The following is a 16,742-nucleotide window of genomic DNA, read 5'->3' as shown; positions in this document are numbered from 1 at the left end:
TTCTTGTTGCGAACAAATGATGAACAACCACAACAATCTGGAAAGTGACCAATAGCAGAATTGTCTAGTTTTAGATGCCCTTAAATGGACTCAGGGAATTAGGGAGCAATTGAGTCCCCAGCTGCTTCAGGTGTCCATCTATTTCTCCTCTCCAGGGAAGCCATATAGCCCATCAAACACTTCATCGACCTCATGGAACTGACAGTTTGGTAGATGGGAATACCCAGATGACAGCAACAATGTTAACAGCAATAGCAACAGTAAAAACAAAGTTATACAAGTATTATTAAAAAGTTACTTCCCCCAAAAGTTTCATGTAATAATATCTGAGAGGAAAGTTCATCATGAACTGGCACAGGCAAGAGAGACAGGCTGAAGATGTTCATATGGACAAAGAACAGTAGATCACCTTGAATAAGAGCAATCTAAAAGAATATATACTTAAAGGGAAGGATTTGTTTCATTTTTGTCTTTCATTTTGTCTTTTTATTTCCAGCTCTTGGTATATTGGCCAGTACATAACAGGTACTTAATAAAAACCCATTGCTAGTAATTGCCATGTGTTTAACTTCTTGTACTTATTTATATTTATGCTCATGGTCTTTATTTAGTATCTATTTATGGTTATGTTATGGTATGGTGGCTAGAGAGCAGGCCTTAACTTCAGGAAAACTTGAATTCAAATCTTGCCTCCTGCTCTTATTAACTATGTGACTCTAACAAGTCATAGAACCTCTGCCTCAGTTTCCTTACAAGTAAAATGAGCGTAATAATCTGAAATTTGTTATGAAGATAAAATGAGATAATATATGTAAAGCAAACCTTAAAAAGTACCCTTTAAACATTCACCATTGTTATTTTTATCTTAGTTGTTGCCTTTCTCTGTTCCCATTTGAAAAGGAACTTTTTCAAAGTAGGGAGAGTTTTCATTCTTTGTGCTTTTATTTCTAGTATCTACAAGAATATCTGACACTTAGTGAGTGCTTAATAAATGTTTTCTGACTGATTGTAGAGAAATGACTTGCAACAGCCAAAAGTATAAGATTTCCCCAAGAACACACAGTATAAGTATCCAAGATAGAGATCTAAGTTATCTATGCAGAATCATTACTTATTGTCCTCTCATCTGGTTTACTCTCTTTTCAAAAAAACAAAACAAAACAGGGACCTGTGCCATTGTAACTAGCAAAATTTTCAATTATTCTATTTTAGAGACAGTTTAACAAGCTGGTTAACAAGTAAATAAAGTTTTGGAGTCAGGAATATCTGGGTCCAGATCTTGCCTTTGACCCATAGTGGCTCTGTGTCTCTTTGTCTCAAAGTCCCAAGGATTTAAGACTTTAAGTTCCAGAACAATTTCAATCTGCCTTGTGGGTAGGGACTTCCTCATTAGCAATTTCATTATAGCAAATAGAATCACAAGACTACAACTTTCGCTTCCCACAAAACAAAACAACCTTTTGATAGTCCAGCAGCAGAGTTGGAGAAATAATGGTGCTCTTCTAAGAAGTATTGATAATAGTGGCTTCTTCCTTGTCCCCACAGCACAACTACTTCCTGTGTAACTACTACCTGTGTGGAACAAGACCACTGGCTCAAATAAATCAAATAAATTAAGGAGATTTCTCAAGGCAAAAGCTGAAAGGAATTTTATTGCAATCTTGCAAAAAAGGACACCTCCCTCCCTTCAAGCAGTTAGGCAAGAAAAGGTAAGGCCCAGTTAACAGACAGGAATTATATAGGGATTTGGGCTAACACTCCCAATAGGCTGGATTTTGTCCTGATTAGTCAGGACAAATAACCTCACATTCTTAGTCATAAGTTGTGAAGATCGTGTATTTTTAAATCAGCAGGAGTCAGGAATTCAGGTTAGGGGAAAACCGTCAGTCTTTATTCTCAGTGAAGAAGGATCGGAGGTGGAAGAGAATCGGCGATAGCAATGTGTGCAGCTGAGTCAAGAAGCTAGCTCGACCAACAGCCACACGACCAGCAGCTCGGAGTCTCACATCCAGCCCAATCTCTCCCAGCTTCTCTTCCTGTCTCTCTCTCTGCCTCCACCCACCAAAATCGTCATTTCCTATACAACACATCAGGACTTGCACGGAGAGTGGGCAGGGACCATTCTTTATCCAATCATATATATTAATAGAGTATAGCCCAATTACTATTTAGCCTCACATACTTGGGACCTCAGTGCATCAACTCAAACCTCAGCCCATTACAATAAGTGAGGAAAAACTTTCAACCCAACCACATCTTTAGGATCAATAAATTACCTTATATAGGAGTTTCAGTGCCAAGGCGGCCCCTACTTAGTCTCACAAAGAAAAGGTCCCATTCCTTGTAAACCACGGGATTTCTAGAGAAAGAAACTTGGTCCTGGGGCCCAGTCAACCTTCACTCAATTTTTACAACACTGTCTCCATCTTGCATGACAGCTTTCACAGTTCACTTCATTTATGCCCAAATAAAGGATCCTGAATTATTTGAATCACAATTTGCAAACAACAAGATCCTCAGTGATGAAGAATAATTGTATTGAATCCAAAAGCCCATTTGTCAAATAAATAATATCAACACTAATAACATGGGGATAATGTGAGGTGTGAAATCTTCATATATGAAAGCACCAATAATTAATCATAGCCAGTTTGAGATACGGGAGAAAGAACCATGTGGAGAAGAAACAGAAGATTAGAGGGCACCATAATGCACAGAGTGTTGGACCTGGAGTCAGAAGGATTCATCTTCCTGAGTTCAAATTTGGCCTCAGACATTAGCTGTGTGATCTTGAGCTAGTCAATGAACCCTGTTCTTCACCGTTTCCTCATCAGTACAATAAGCTGAAGAAGGAAATGGCAAAGCACTCTAATATCTTTGCCAAGAAAACCCCAGATGGGATCATGAGGAGCTGGACATGACCTGATAAATGACTGAACAACAACAAAAGAGAAGAAACAGAGTTAGAGGCAGGATTAGGGATCAGAAGAAAACTTCTATCACTCTATCCTAGCTTCCTAAGGATGTTGATTGGTTAATTAATTTCACAAACATTTATTTCTTTTGGATGTAGAGTATTTTCATAGGTAGACAGGACTCGCCAACTTGATCTATACAAGTTGTTCATTTCTGATAATTTCTATTGGTCAAAGGCTGCATTTTTAATGAGGGATGGAGAGAGGAAGGGATAAATGAAATGAGTATTTAAATCACTATGTGTCAGGCACTGCGTTAAGCATTTCAAATATTATCTCTTTTTGATAAAATTTTAATGTTTCCAAGTACCTCTCTTGAGATGTCATGGCTAAATGAGCAGATATAAATCTATCTAATCCATGATTTCTGCACATAATTTCCACATAATTCAGTAGACAGATTATCAGAATGAATTAGCTCTAGTTTTGGAATCAGAAGATAATAAATATCATAGGATTCTAGATTTAGAGATTGAAGAGGTATTTGAGATCATTTTATCTTGAGGACTTTTTGTTTGGTAGTCCTATCTGATTGTTTGTGACCCCTTTTGGGGTTTTCTTGGTGAAGATACTGAAATAGTTTGCCGTTTCTTTCCCTAGATTATGTTATAGATGAGAAACAGGTGAACAGGATTAAGTGATTTGCCCAGGGTCAGACAGCTAGTAAGTATCTTTTGAACTCAGATCTTATTGACTCTCACTCGCCACTCTGTCCACTGTATAATCTAATTGTCCTACCCTGTTGTGGGGAAAGCAAGATCCCCCAAAATTAATTTTCTTTTACAAGGTACGTGATTGAGCTCAGATTTGATAGGTGTTGTGATTCTGAACCTAGTGTCCTTTTTCCCATTTTACGCCATGAAGATCGTCCACTGTATCCTGGATCAGATAATCACCTTGATTTTTGTCCTGCCCACTGAATTTAGTGATTCAGGAAAAGACTTATGAGTGTACAACTCTGTCTCATTCAAGAAATCACTTTTGTGCTTTGATTTTTGTGTCTAACACAGCATCTGGTACTTAGTATAGGCTTAAAAATATTTGCTAACTGAATGAGCATAAAGAAATATCTTGCAGAACAGTCCAGAGTGTAAATGAAGGACAGATAACAGCACCAACAGCAAATGTTGGTTCATCATGATATTTCCGGATGCTCTTGCTTCCTGTTCTTTTGGGTATCCCCAAATGAACCTTTGTAGACTACCACTTCCTTCTGTCAATCTTGATTATGTTCCTTCCCAGTCTTTTTTCATTCTGCTTTGGAGGCTTCCATTCCACATCTAGTGTGAAGAGATCACTGGGATGTCTTAGCCTAGCTTAGATATGTCATTTCTGATCCTGGTACAATGTGGGGATTCATGGGGCTGGCTTTGGACCTTCTAGATTGGGCTGCCTTGGGGATTTTTCTAGATTTCTTACATGCCTTCCCTTTGAGGACTTCTCTTAAATCAAAGGATCTTAACCCTTTTTTTTTTTTTTTAAGATAATGGACGTCTTTGAAAATCTTTTGAATCCTGTTGACTTTTCCTCAGAAGAATGGCTTTTAAATACCGAAGAGATGCTAAATTTTAGTTGGAAGTTAATGAGAACAAAAATGTATTTTTCCCATTTAAGTTCATAGACTCCCCTCTTAAATATAGACCTCAGTTTAAAAACTTAAACAAAGTGAATCAAGTTGATTATTGGCCTTAACTAATTCTTCTTGGAAGCCATTTTATTCTCAGCAACACATTCTAATACTTATCAAATATGACATATTATAAGGTACAAGGAGGTGGACAAATGTGGGGGTTGAAGAATTATATTAAATATATATAATGAAACTGCTCAGGGAAACTTCATATTTAAACCTTTTTGCTGTTATTGTTGTTGTAAAATCTATGTGATTACATTGGTACAGGGAATATTTTTTGGTTATTGTTGCTTTAAACCACTGAAATGCCACTCTACTCTATAATTTATAGATTTAGGAAGATGCCTGGGGTAATAAGAGATGAAATGGTTTGTTTAGGGTCATACAGTCACAGTCAAAGTTGGGGTTTAAATTTAGGCCTTACTCCCTCTGAGATCTTTAACCAATACATAGCATTTGTGGTTTCCATTAATAATAATGTTAAATTCATATAGTGTTAAGAAAAAATAAAAAATGGTTACAGTTTGGTTTTCTTCATCATATATATTTGTTTTAGCATCCCCCTTTTTTTTTTTTTTAGTTTCAGAAAGAGGAGGGATAAAACTCATCCTCCTTTGAAGGAAGTGAAGGTTATTTACCTTTGGGAATTTACTTTCATGTCTGCATTGAGACTAATGTTTTCTTTGGTAAAATAATGATGAAAATTCTCTCTATTTCTCCTGTCTGGGCTTTAGTTTCCTTTCCTTTCTCTCCCCCATCCCCAATTTATTTTACTTAAAGAAACAGCATAAGAAAAAAAACAGAAAAAGAATACAAGACAAAATGAAACACAACAGAAGAGAAAATTGTCATGTGGCCAGCAGAACATAGGGAAGGATTAAAAAATACATAACAATAAATACCAGTTCAAGAAAGAATATATATTAGGCAAAGATATTATATTGATATATGTGAATATACTTTACTTCTTTGTAAATTGTTTTTTTGTTCTCTGCTCTGAACATTTTTTACTTTATTAAGTTTTGTTTGCAGAAAAATGAGATTATTGGAAAAGATGACCCCTAATATCCCATTCAGCTTTAATATTATAGTATTTTAAATTTTCCATGAGAAAACTGGAAGTTTCAATAGATTAAAGATCTGGCCTCATAGCCCAAAAGACCTGGGTCAGTCAGTTCTCACATTTTATATATCTCATATCTTTAGTCTACGGAAAGTCACAATCTCTGCACTCCAGTCAGATCGAACAATTAAATCTGGCCTCAGACATTTAACACTTCCTAGCTGTGTAATCCTGGGCAAGTCACTTAACCCCAATCGCTTTGCAAAAAAGGAATTGATTGTATGACAGAGGAGACACTGGCACAGGGCCTCCTAGCAGGACGTGCCCTCATCAGAGAAGATTCTGTTCTCTATGAGCAAAGCAGAATTGAAGTAGCTCAGAATGAACATGAGACATGCCAAGTTAGAGAATCCACCCCAAATGTTCATGGGGACTATTCATGTCTGATCTAGGCAGAACACTCTTGTATTGGTTTGATCAGCCACAGTAGGACATGGTAACTAGACTCTAACATAATGATGTCATTTTGGTCCTCTTCTAGTAAGTTCCAGAGAAGATGCCAGTCTTCATTTATAGAGCAATGTCCAAATGAAAGCTTCTTCCATTGATGAAATCATGGCTCTGATTTAAAAAAAAAATAACATTTTCTGGCTCTCCATACTAGTACTTTTTGGAGGGGAGTGGGGTGAGAATGGAAGGGTATGTTACCCTCTATAATCAAAGCAAGCAACCTGGAAGAAAGTCAAACATTTTTTCACTTCCTCTCATAGTTGGGAGGGACCTTTAGGGGACAGCTGGTACAAACTATAGCTAAATAAGTATTCCCTTTGTGGCACAACTGATGAATGGCCATCCATCCTTTTCTTGAAGACTGCCAGTAAGATGGAGCTCATTACATCTCAAGGTAGTACATTTGCCTTTTGTGTAGCTCTAATTGTTAGCAAATAGATTGCTTTCTATGACTTTTGTTTTGTGTTTGCATGGGTATCTATCTTTATGGTTAAATTCTGACTGTTCTCCATCAGAAAATCTTTGTAATTAAAAAAAATCTAATATCTCTGATTCTGGCTATTTGGTCAAGCTTTTAATGAGGTCAAGGTCCTGGGTCAATTCTATAGATGGGGTTTGTTCCTTCATTGTTGTCTAGCATCCTCACTCCTATTCAGCAATTTTACCTGTATTATATATATAGCAAGGCTCACACAAACCATTAATGGTTGAAACCTGGGGAATATGGGAATATGTATTTTCATTGTTGGAAAAAAATTCAAAATGACTCTTTTCCTAATGACAAATCTTAAGTGCTATCTTTATGCATAAAACAGTATCTTTTTTATTACTCTGTTACAGAGAACAGAACGATGTGGGGGGAGCAGAGAGGTAGGGAACATGATATTTGGAAACAGAGGGAAACAAGACAGAGCTTATGGTCTGAATACAACTTTTGCAACCTAATGAATTCTGAAAACTATTTTCAAGGCTCCTTAAACTTTAATTAATTTCCCAGAGATTAGAAGATGGCCCAGACTTTGGGCTGAAATATTTCCTCCCTGAATTAATTACGCAGGTAATTGCTTAATTCTCTAATTCACTTTGCTAGTAGAGACAGCTGGTAAATTCTTGGAGTGAAATGACTAGTCATCTGAATTCCAGCCCTTGAAAAGTGACAATTATATTCAAAGATACATCCAGAGAAAGGGGAGAAATTAAAGTAATTATCTGAATGTAAATGATTAAAAAAAATCAAAGCTTCTAAAAGCCTAATTTTCTGCCCATTTTAGGCAAAAGGCAATTTGATGTTTGACCCATCTTCATATATTTTGAAGTCCTCTTTGATTTGCTTCAGCCCATAAGTAGTTAATATTCTTCTCCAATATGTATGGCATTATAAAATGAATCCTTCTTAAACAACATTTCAGTTCCATTATCATCTTACTCAAAAACAAGATAAAGTCCAAACTTCTTAGTCTGATATTCAGAGACCTCAACAATCAGGTGCCTATCAATCTTTCTAACCTTTCTGAATACTGTTTTTCAAAATATACCATCTGGTCCAATCAGGCGGATCCTCAAACACTTCCCTTGATTCCTTCTTCAGTGATTTTGTTCATGTCTAGAATACTCTTTATTTACATTCATGGAAATGTTTTCAACCTGCCCAAGTCCAATATGAGCCTCAATTCCTCTATTAAGTCTCTTTCTTCACTCATTTATTAGTTATCCGTTTTCTCTGATTCTCAACCTACAATATCCCAGGCAACGTTCACTTCTCCTTGTTGTTCACATGGTCACTACATTGGGCTAGACACTCATTACTTCTTATCTGATGGGTTGTCCTAATACTAGTCTCTCCCCTTTCCTATTCATTCTTTACATAATTGCCTGAATATTCTTTTGAAAGCATAGATCAGTATTTACTTCCTCAAGCTTTCAGTGACTCTCTTGAATTTGACTTAGATTATTGAAATATTGGAAGATACCTTGGGGTTTATAGGCTAGGTTTCTTTCGTAAGGACCATGCCTTACTCTGGCCTTCATTGATTGGAAAGTTCTATTTTATGGAGAACTTCCATAGGGCAAGTGTCCGCAAAGTGGTCAAAAAAAGCAATACAAGGATACTTTCATGGTTTCTCTTAAGAACTTAAGAATTGATTGTTTGGGATGGCAACTATATGGGTAGTGGATAGAACACTGGCTCTGGAGTCAGAAGGACCTGAGTTCAAATCCAGCTTCAGACACTTGACACTTCCTAGCTGTGTGATCCTGGACATGTCACTTAATCCCAATTGCTTTGCAAAAAGAATTAATTTTATGACAGAGGAGATATTGGCACAGGACTTCCCAGTTTCCACATTAGAAAAGATACTGGGCTCTATGAAGTAGCTCAGATTGAACATGAGATGTGCAAAGTTAGAGAATTGGTCCCAAATGTTTATGGGGACTATTTGTGTCTGACCTAGGGCAAAACACTCTGAGCTTGTGTTGGTTTGGATACAGTTGGATACATTAACCTTACTGTAACAGAGTGATGGCATTTTGGTTGTCTTCTGGGAAACAAGGCCTACAGCCATAATGATTGCCCAACAATAGGTTCCAGGCCAAATCTCACTTGGTCATTGTTTGGGACTTGATTTTCTCTGGGTGAATGAAAATAGCAATTGTTTCTGTTTTGGCCAGAAACCCTGAGTGTCTTAACCTCCCAGAGTGATTTTATTTTATTTTTTTTACTAAATAAAAGAGGCCATTCTCTGCCTGATGTGGCATCTGAAGTACTGATAATTCCTAGAGTACTCTACATCTAAGGATGATAACAACCTGGTTAGAAAGATATTATAGTGAGACTTTGTGCTAACATTTGACATAAAGCCGGGTGCTATTTGGCAACTCTTTAGCTCATTGCTCAGTTCTTGATTGCAGTTCCAGGGTGAAGAGGAGCAGTTATGTTCTGCAACTGTGAGGGAGCAGAGGTCCTGCATGAGTAAGGGCTAGTGAACAGATTAAGAACATAATTACCAGAACTCTCCCCAGATCACACTACTTTGGAAGCACTGAAAATCTACAGACCTCTAGATGTAGCCAGAGGTGAGCAGAATCCATTTTTAACACAAATCTCAAAGTTATGAAATAACCGGAAAATGGACAAGCCAACAACAAAAGAACATGGGTATAGAAACCTCCTATGGTGACAGAGAAGCTCAAGACAGAAATTAAAAGAGAGAGAGAGAGAATAAAATATCTATAAGCAAAGCCTCAAAATAAAATGCAGATGGTACACAAGCTCAATAAGAATTTCTAGACAATCTTATTTCAAATTTATGTTCAAGAACTAATTTTTAATTTACTTTTCTGTCATCATTACCTTTACCAAACAGCTGGTTTTCTCCCTCCTAAACTACTTTGTATTTAATTTATTCTCTTCATATTTATTCACTACATATTTATTCATGTACTTGTCTCATATTAGAATATACGATTCTTGGGAGTAGAGATTATTTTCTCATTTATGTTCTCAGAATGTCTATTATACTGGAGGCATTGACTAAATGTTTGTTGATTATGTAACACTTGAATGGGGGAATACATTCACTCAGTAGCAACTCGCATATCTCACATGATAATATGGATTCTCAGAAAAAGACCTCTAGTATGTAATAATGCTGAACTTATCTCAGGGACTTCAATAAATCATATTGTGGAAGAATGCAAGTCCTTACCCAGACCTTGACTCTAGCATACACCAATGTGTTTCCATTTACACAAACTAGCAATTCACATAATGCCTATTTTGAATGTAAAAACATAGTCATTTGCTTAGAAATATGGCAAAAAAATAATATAACAAGTATTCACAAGTTATAGAAGATGGAGATATGACAAATACACAAAAATCCTAAATAAACTGAAGTCACAGTCTTGAAAATATTTAGTCATTATCTCTGGGGGGGTGACCTTTCTGGTAGAAACCAAATAACAAATATATACAAAGGAAGAAAACCTATGTAGTTTGCGAAAGCACAACTCTCAGTTACAGAATTAGGTTGTTCTTTGCCCTTCCAGGAATATGAGCGGTCAGCTAAGTAGAATGTTGATTTATAGTCAAGAAGATTTGAATTTTGAGTCCTCCCTCAAGTGCTTCCCAAGTAAATTGCCATGGGAAAGTTACTTAAGCCTCAGTTTCTACATCTATAAAATAGAGATAATATAAATATTGAATGTATAAGGTCAGCGTGAAGTCAACTTGGAAAATAGATCCAGAAGAGATAATTTAAAAATTTTTGGCTTACCTGAAGGCCAAGACCAAAAAAAAGAGCCTGGATAGCATTCTATAAGAGGTCATTAAGAAAAACTGCCCCAATATTCTAGGACAGAGGGGGAAATACTTATTGAAAGAATCTATCGATCACCTTTGAAAAGAGAGTCCACAAGGAAAACCCCAAGGAACATTGTTGCACAACACCAAAGCTATAATCTCAAGGAAAAAATACTGCAAGCTGCCAGACAAAAACAGCTCAAATATCAAAAAGCAACAGTCAGGATTACCCAGGATCTGACAGCTTCTACAATAAAGGATCAGAGAGCCTGGAATACCATCTTGGCTCCATCCTCAGAACTCTGGCCTTATACATTCCAGGTTTAATAATAATTAATTAAGAAACATTTTTTTTAAAGTGTATCAATGTATCAGGCTCCATGCTAGGCCATGGGTATACAAATATTAAAAAAAAAATTGCCCTTAAAGTGCTTGCATTCTATAAGAGACAAAAGGACATATAGAAGTATATTCAGAATATAAAAATAAATATGATGTAGCAAAGGGGAGATAAAGAAAACCTTTATGTAGAAGGTAGTGCATGATCTGAGTCTCAATAAAAGCTAGGAGTTCTAAGAAATAGGTGAAGTGCATGGGATGACTTAGTAGGAACCCAACTAGTGGTTGGGAATGCTGGGAAGTGGAATCAGAGAATCATTATGTATTGTGCCTGGTTTTCTGTGAAGATAATTAAACTCTGCATGCTAGCAAATGAAATGGTTCATGGATATTTTCTCTAATGATATTTAAGAACTAAGAAATGCAGAGAAAAACTGCAATACTTGGGTTAACAGTGGTGATGATTATATTATCTAATGGTATTTAAGAACTAACAAGGGGTAGAGAAAAATCACAATTCTTGGTTTGACTTTGTCACAGTCTTAAAAATGACTATTTTTTACATTAAGTGCTTAATTACCATGGAGCACAATAACAATGAAGCCCATCATGTTAAATATTGTTTACTTAATTTTGTTGCAAGTTTAATTTGATTACAACACTAAACTCATTTTATATTTACTCAACCTCCATAGAATTATTATTTTTTTCATGAGCATAGCCATCTGCTCATAGCTTGAAAGAAATTAGAAGAAGTATTGCTACTGAAGGAAACCTATGGTTCACAGAACCCCTAAGTAGCCATTCATTTGACATATGGCTTAGCTCTAAACTAGATCTGTTGGTCTGTCACCGACTTGGACAAAAATCTCTGTGCATCTTTGTGGCTATCCTTGTGTCAAGTACATGTCTCTATCTACTAAGTTCCCTTTAGAAGGAGTTTTCTTTTTCTAAGGTCACCTTTCTGGGTTTTAAAGCATATTTGTTGTTCTTGTTCAACCATTTTTCAGTCATGTCCATCTATATGACCCCATTTGAGATTTTCTTGGTCATGATCCTGGGGTGGTTTCCCATTTCCTTTACTAACTCATTTTACAGATGAGGAAACTGAGGTAAATAGGGTTAAAGATTCCAATCTCAGAACTTTATCCATTGCATCACTTAGCTGACCCTTTAAAACATTTAAAAATGACAATTTACTAAAACTATTTGTGGTTGGATAAAAATTTGTTCTAAAATTTGGTAAATAAAACAGACCACAGATTGTCAAATTATAGTAAAAGAAAAGTAGTACAGTGGTTTTGAATGTGTAGGATATGAGCTATTTTTGAGGAGCGACAGGTAACAAAATTATTAGAAGTATTTTATCTCATTAAATAGCTCAGTATAATAAGTAAATATGAATAGTATTGATTGACTAAAATATGTCTCCATAATTAAAATATGTATATATGTTTATATGTATCATATATAGTTATTTTACCAATATAAAGATACAGATTCATTAAAATTTTACTGATTTGATAGGATTCTTCTGTAATCATTTTTTCAATCACTGGATAATATCATAACTACTATTATATGGAGGTTGGGGAAATCTTTTGATCCTACCAAAGGGTGCTTATGTCTAGTCTAAAGGAACCAGTAAGCCAAAGAAGGAATATTATTACATGGCAACTATCTCTGAATTATATTGGGGAGGAATACTTCTGAATTAGTGAGAGGAGGTTAGACTCTACTGTCTCTAATATCTTTTCCAATGTTGAGCTTTCATAATTCTATAGAATAATCTGCTCCAAAAGGAGATACAAATTAAAATAACGAGGACTATTAAATGTACAAGGATATGAAATAAGCAGAGCATACACTTTGCCATGCACATTAATATGTCAATAAAAATATTCAAAGCATCAAAATGTGTGGTTTAAGAAAGGAGGCTTGATCTGGAGTCAAAGAACCTGTGTTCAAACTTGGGCCCTCTTTATTTTTTTTTGAGGCTCAGTTTCTTCAATTTAGAATAAAGAGATTGATCCAGATCAACTTTGTACTACCTTTCAGTTCCAAATCTATGATTCTATTCAAGGCAGGGATGTGTTGCATTGAATATAGTGCATTGCTAGAGTCAAGAAGATCTGAATTCAAGTCCAGCCTTGAATGCTTAATAGCTGTGTGACCTAGGCAAGTGACCTGTCTTGTGTAGGAGTGGCTGCAGCACCAGCAAACTTAATTTAAGCTTAATTATAAAATGAAATGAGATACTTGTGAGTCATTGAATGAAAGAGATTAATATTCTGATGTATCATACATATGGTGGCTTTTAGCTTGAATGAACTCAGCCCTCCTCATCTCTAACAAAGTTTGATCAATGATTTATTGACCAGACATTATGATAACTCACTTGTCTTAGACACCCATCAAATTTTAGAGTTCCCAACACACTTTATAGGAACCTTTTATTCTCCCTGGCCAAGAAGCTCATCAGGTAAGCTGCAGCCAATTAGGTGGCATGGGAGGAAGAAGTCAGGGAAAACATATAAGGAAAATGCTAATGTTATATTGCTCTATGCCTCAGTTTCCTAAAATGAGCATAATAACAACACTTACCTCTTAGGGCTATTATGAGGTCAAATGTGATAATTTTTGTAAGGGTTTTAACATAGCAACTGGACTGTAGTAAGTAATGTTTGTTTCATTCTTCTTTCCTGTAACTACGGACAGGATTTATGATTTTGTTAGTATAGAGAACTTACAGGCAGTCTCCTTCCATCACTGCATATCTCATTTAGGACTATGGAAATTTGCTTCAATTTGATTCAAAAAGCATTTAATAATTACCTAGCCTGTGTCTAGCACTGTTCTAGATGTTAGGAATTCATTGGTGAAAATAAAAATATATTCTCCTCAAGATGCTTATATTATATTAGAAGTTAAATACTAGAAAGATATCTGTACCACATATAGTTGAAGTGACTTGGTCCCCTAGTTAGTGAGCATCAGTGATGGGACATGAACTCAGGTATTACTTATTTTTTATTTCAAGCCCAATATTAGAATATTAGAACATACTGTCCTTCCCTCCCTTTCTCTTTCAGTTTCTCTCTCTTTCTCTCTCTCTCTCTCACATACCCGCACACACATACATTCATATATATGAATAGGGGATAGAAAAGATATAATATCAATAAGTTATTCTTTTTATATTAAAGTGCTTTATTATGATTTTAAATGTATGTCAAATTTTTTATTAGATAAATTTATATTAGATAAATACTAGCTATTTCTTTTTAACAAGGTCTCAACTTTCACCAGATATGCTTAGTTTATTTTCCCTATCACTTTTTCTGTTGGCTCTGCTATGATAAAGGTGCGATATCCAAGTTTTATTTGAAGTTCACATATATTTTATCTGTTTTAAAATTAGCCGATTTCTTCTTAGTACTGATGGAAGTGGAGAATTGGAAGTTATCTGATTGATGAACAATAAAAATGTTGTAGAGCAACATAAAACAGAACAGAAACAAAACATTTCAACCATAATGTAGGGCAGCTTCAATGTAATCTTTCCTCCTTCAGATCAGTATCTTCAGGATCATCCAGAACTTTGTGGATTGTTTTGCCTTGAGTTTTCAAGAGTGGCTATGAAATCAATTATATGCTTTTCAAATATTTACTTACTTCTCAGTAAATACAATTTTAACTATTGAGATCTCTAATTCCATTAGTGATACAAGGCTGGAGAAATGCTAGATCAAAAAGCCAATGAGTTTACTCTGTCAAATGGCAATCTATATACACATTTATAACATATAATTTATAATGTTATAATTAATGTTATTTAATAATATATCATACCATAGCTATCTATCCATCTATCTATAGCTGTCACTTTCAGTCAAGTAAAACCTTCCCTTTCAATAAAGCAAAACAATCAGTCCTCTGATGTTGCAGTTGGTTACCACCAAGTGACTTGTACACCAACACTAAGTTTTCAGAATTTGAATTGGATGAAGGGGAAACGAACATTTTGGAAATATGGCTGTCTGGCCACATGTACCATTTTTGCTAATTAGAAGGAAGGAAAGTATCATAGCATTAAGGGATTTAGAATTGAAAGGCATATGAATGGTGATCTAGCCAAAGACCTTCATTCTATAGAAGAGAAAACTAAACACAGCTCTACAGGTAGCATATAGCAAAGCCAGGATTCAAATTAGTTTTTCTGACTCCAAGTCTAATGCTCAATAGTTGACACAAACGCAATCTTCTTGGGGCATTTTCTTTTCTTCTTCCTACTTTTTTGTTAGAAGTGTTACATCCCTTCTATCTCACTTCCCACTTTCATTGGCAGGTTGTCTCCCCAGAGAATTAACATGTTTTTCCTAAAGCTTCTGAAGAAATTCACTAGATACTGGAATTTTGTAGTACAGGTACTAGTAAGCCCATGTATAATGTGCTCTTGTTTATCAATCAGACTTCTTTAGCTTCAGAAAGGGTATTTATTAAAAAGGTATATCAAAAATAGTTATACAAATGATTCCATCAAACTGGAGTGTATCCTTGCCCTTTCCATTCACACAGTCCTTGGAGATAATGGGTTCAAGTATTAAATGGTGGGAATAATATATATATATATATATATATATATATATATATATATATGAAATCTGTGTGGCTCACAACTCTTGGTTACTGGAAATCTTCTCCCTTCATGGGATCCTCATGATATTTCCTCTAGGTATAGATCTTTTTTTAGCTTCAACAGCTGACAATCTTGTAGAATTTCAAAGCTTTTTTTTCCCCTTAGTGTGTCATTTGTCTTTGATATAACCCTCATCTCTCAGTGCAGACATTGTCATCAGTCACTGATGTTTAGAATATCCTGCCTTGTCATTGTTCAGTTTTTTGTTTTTTTTCCCAGCCAAGCCTGTCTCTTTGTGACCACATTTAGGATTTTCTTGGTAATGATCCTAGAGTGTTTTTGCCATTTCCTTCTCCAGTTCATTTTATAAATGAGAAACTGAGGCAAATAGGGTAAGGGACTTGCATAGGGTTAAACAATTAGCAAATGCATGAGGCTGCATTTGAATTCAGATGACTCCAGGCCTGGTGCACTACTCACTTTAGTACTCAATGTGAGTGTCCTAGTGTCCTGCTTCTGACACGAGTTAACCATACTAGTAATGCTGTTAAGTCTCTAAAGTTTTCTTACTTTTTATTGGATGTCAACTGGTTAATACCCTCTTTCTAATCACAAAGTCAATTATTCTTTTTGTAGATCTCCATTGATGAATTCAACCACTATTCTGCTGTTGGAAATAATATCCCCCTCAAACAACCATCACAACCACCACCACAACCACAACCACCACAACCACCACAACCACCACAACCACAACCACCACAACCACAACCACCAAAACCACAAACACAACCACCACAGCCATAACCACCATCACCACCACTACAACAACCACAGCAACCAACCACCACAACCAACAAGAACAACCACAACAACCAACAAATCCTGATTCTGAACTGATTTGCTGAGTTATACATAAATTTAGAGGTATCTATGACTTTTTAAAAACTGGTACCAAGAGTTTTCTAGAGTGAAAACCCTCTGCCCTTATCTAATCATCCAAAGTACTTCATTTCTCCCTAACTGATTAAAGACTCATTGGCATTTATGCTTTTGTTAATAAATGGTTAAATTAATTGGTTTTCAAATGATTATATTAATTGGGGTGAGGGTTCCGCAAAAGAACAGAATAGAAAGACTGTAGGGTAGTTTAACTTTTACATTGTTTGGAAAGAGCTTTCTATACATTATCTCATTTGATGTTCACAACAGTGTTGCTAAGTGAGTGCTACTATTATGACATTACACAGATGAGAATACAGGTTCAAAGGATTGGAATGATC

General features: G+C 35.6%; 1 long non-coding RNA gene across 1 annotated transcript in view; it reads left to right on the top strand.

The window, feature by feature from the left end:
- The window catches only part of LOC116421081, a 30,765-nt gene extending 29,062 nt beyond the window's left edge, over window positions 1-1,703 (top strand). The window contains exon 3 of the long non-coding RNA XR_004231402.1: window positions 1,546-1,703. This is a non-coding gene — a long non-coding RNA (uncharacterized LOC116421081). The remainder of the gene's footprint in view (window positions 1-1,545) is intronic.
- Window positions 1,704-16,742: the final 15,039 nt, after the last annotated feature.

The sequence above is a fragment of the Sarcophilus harrisii genome, chromosome 2 (assembly GCF_902635505.1).
Source record: "Sarcophilus harrisii chromosome 2, mSarHar1.11, whole genome shotgun sequence".
In the NCBI taxonomy this organism is placed as follows: Eukaryota; Metazoa; Chordata; class Mammalia; order Dasyuromorphia; family Dasyuridae; genus Sarcophilus; species Sarcophilus harrisii.
The sequence above is the reverse complement of the archived record's forward strand: the minus strand, read 5'-3'. Positions and strand labels throughout refer to the sequence as shown.